Source organism: Nerophis ophidion, linkage group LG18 (genome assembly GCF_033978795.1).
Source record: "Nerophis ophidion isolate RoL-2023_Sa linkage group LG18, RoL_Noph_v1.0, whole genome shotgun sequence".
Lineage (NCBI taxonomy): Eukaryota > Metazoa > Chordata > Actinopteri > Syngnathiformes > Syngnathidae > Nerophis > Nerophis ophidion.
The window spans coordinates 33,391,999-33,394,608 of NC_084628.1; the positions used below are offsets into that span (position 1 = coordinate 33,391,999).

General features: G+C 42.6%; 1 long non-coding RNA gene across 1 annotated transcript; it reads right to left on the minus strand.

Moving 5' to 3' along the window:
* Positions 1–1,075: 1,075 nt before the first annotated feature.
* Positions 1,076–1,493, minus strand: LOC133537387 (uncharacterized). Its single transcript, XR_009802688.1, has 3 exons — positions 1,408–1,493; positions 1,299–1,349; positions 1,076–1,220 (listed from the first exon to the last, which is right to left on the minus strand). It is a non-coding gene; the product is annotated as an uncharacterized LOC133537387 (long non-coding RNA).
* Between the last annotated feature and the right edge of the window lie 1,117 nt (positions 1,494–2,610).

The following is a 2,610-nucleotide window of genomic DNA, read 5'->3' on the forward strand; positions in this document are numbered from 1 at the left end:
GTTCAATATTTCAACGTTTGATTGTACCAACAGATCTAACACGTCTTGAAAAGCATTCATCACAGCCCCGGCATCGTTTCGAAATGTAAATGAAGTATGTTGATTTGCACTTTCACCGGATAACTCCAATTGAATGATATCGTCGGGTCTAGCTTCCTTAGTTACCATCTGTGTCAGCTTTTTAAGGCTCCCCAAGACTCCGCGGTAAAATGTGGCGTAATCTGTTACATCGTTGTTTTGAGGAAAAGTTAAAACGCTGGATAGTTGTATATTGTTGAATGTTTCCCTCCTCAAGACATTTACCCCATCACCCCTCTGGGTCTCATTTGAAATTGATTGGTCAGCCGTTGACGGTTGGTCCTGCATGACCCCCACCACCTCCGAAAAATCCAAACATTCCCCCGAGGGTGTCGCCCCTCCCAACACCCTTGTGATGCTGTGTAGAGGCTTGTGTGTTTGTGTTTGAATTTAACACATTAATATCATCTTGCAAAGACGGATCATCGTTTGGTTCCCATTCTATCTGGTTGTTTGGATCTAAATGATGATTACAAATGTCTTCATCTTCTACAATAACTACATCTAATTCAGATGGAACTACACCCATTATATTTCTCTAAAGAAAATAAAAGAAAAAATAATTCGAATGGAACAGATATAACAAACCAGTATGTATCAAATCATGTCTGCCATCTTCATGAGAGTGCGAGCCAGTATACGATAGTACTGTTTCAGCCTTCTTCTGTTTCTATCATGTGTGTCGAGCTGGCGGGCGCATCTACGCTTCCTCCTGCGTTTGTTGCCTGTGGAAAAAAAAAAAAAAAAAAAAAAAATTAAACAAATATATATATACCGGCTTTAACCACATGTGGCGCTGTCATCTCCACTCATGCAAGCATAGCCGGAAATAAACCCATCCCCTCCTTCCCCCGGACCCCGCCTACCACTCCTGGCGGGAAATTCATTTGAGCGAAAGACATTGGAATGAGAGGAGCTCTTTAAAGCTCCTGAGAATCTTAAAAAGCTTACAGAAAACGAGAAAAACTTACAGCGGGTGCCTGTCGGACATTCACCGTCGTTTTCGATGATTTCCCCTCGGAGCAAGGATTCGATGTCTGGAGTCTTTGGCGCAATCAAGCCTTCTCCTCTGCCTGGAATGGCCGTTGACGGACCCGCCAGCGTTAAGGGAGACCAGCGAGCAGGAGATGTAAACGGAAAATCTGTAAGTAGATATATGTATATATGTATTGTATACCGCATGTTTTTTTTCTTGTAAAAATGAGAATTATTTGACTCACCAGACTGCGATTGGGTTAAAGGGATCGCGTTGGTCTCTTCCGGCGAATCCTCTATAAAACAAAATAATGAATACACATAATATAAATAATTCGAAGGTTTAAAACACACCTCGATAATCATCTTCCAACTTTGTAAGATCGATCAAACAAAGTTCTTCGTCTTTCACTTCGTCGTCATCGGCTGTTAAAAAAAAAAGTATTACATCGTCGTACACGTTTAAATGCTTAAACGGAGTTAAAACATTGTCTAATAACGTGTAAAAACGGAGGTAATGGGGTGTGTGTGTGTGTGCGTGTGTGTGCGTGTTGTGTGTGTGTGTGTGTGTGTGTGTGTGTGTGTGTGTGTGTGTGTGTGTGTGGTGTGTGTGTGTGTGTGTGTGTGTGTGTGTGTGTGTGTGTGTGTGAAGTGTGTGTGTGTGTGTGTGTGTGTGTGCGTGCGTGCGTGCGTGCGTGCGTGCGTGTGTGCGTGTCCACATCTCCCCACGTAACATTCCTGAACCCTCCTTTGTCCCCAAACTGACCTGTTGTTTCAAACGATCGTAAACATTTAAACTGTCAAATGGATGGTCAGTTGCTAGGTTACACTGTGTTCTGCGATAGTTTCTCCATCTGTTTAAATATGTTTTCGTGAGGTATGGAAGTTGTTTCAAACGATCGTAAACATTTAAACTGTCAAATGGCTGGTCAGTAAAAACTGAACCCTCCTTTGTCCCCAATCTGACCTGTTGTTTCAAACGATCGTAAACATTTAAACTGTCAAATGGCTGGTCAGTTGCTATTCATACGACATTCTCAAGCTTCCATAAAAACTGAACCCTCCTTTGTCCCCAAACTGACCTGTTGTTTCAAACGATCGTAAACATTTAAACTGTCAAATGGATGGTCAGTTGCTAGGTTACACTGTGTTCTGCGATAGTTTCTCCATCTGTTTAAATATGTTTTTGTGAGGTATGGAAGTTGTTTCAAACGATCGTAAACATTTAAACTGTCAAATGGCTGGTCAGTAAAAACTGAACCCTCCTTTGTCCCCTCTTCTGGTCTTAACGATGTGTGCGTACGAATGTGTGTGTGTGTGTGTGTGTGTGTGTGTGTGTGTGTGTGTGTGTGTGTGTGTGTGTGTGTGTGTGTGTGTGTGTGGTGTGTGTGTGTGTTGTGCGTGTGTGTGTGTGTGTGTGTGTGTGCGTGTGTGCGTGTGTGTGCGTGTCCACATCTCCCCACGTAACAAAAACTTCCCAATCCACGGTAGATAACGATGAAAATATCGAGAAAGGGCTTCCGTCTCTTCTTTCTTTTAGCTGAAATAAGCAGATAT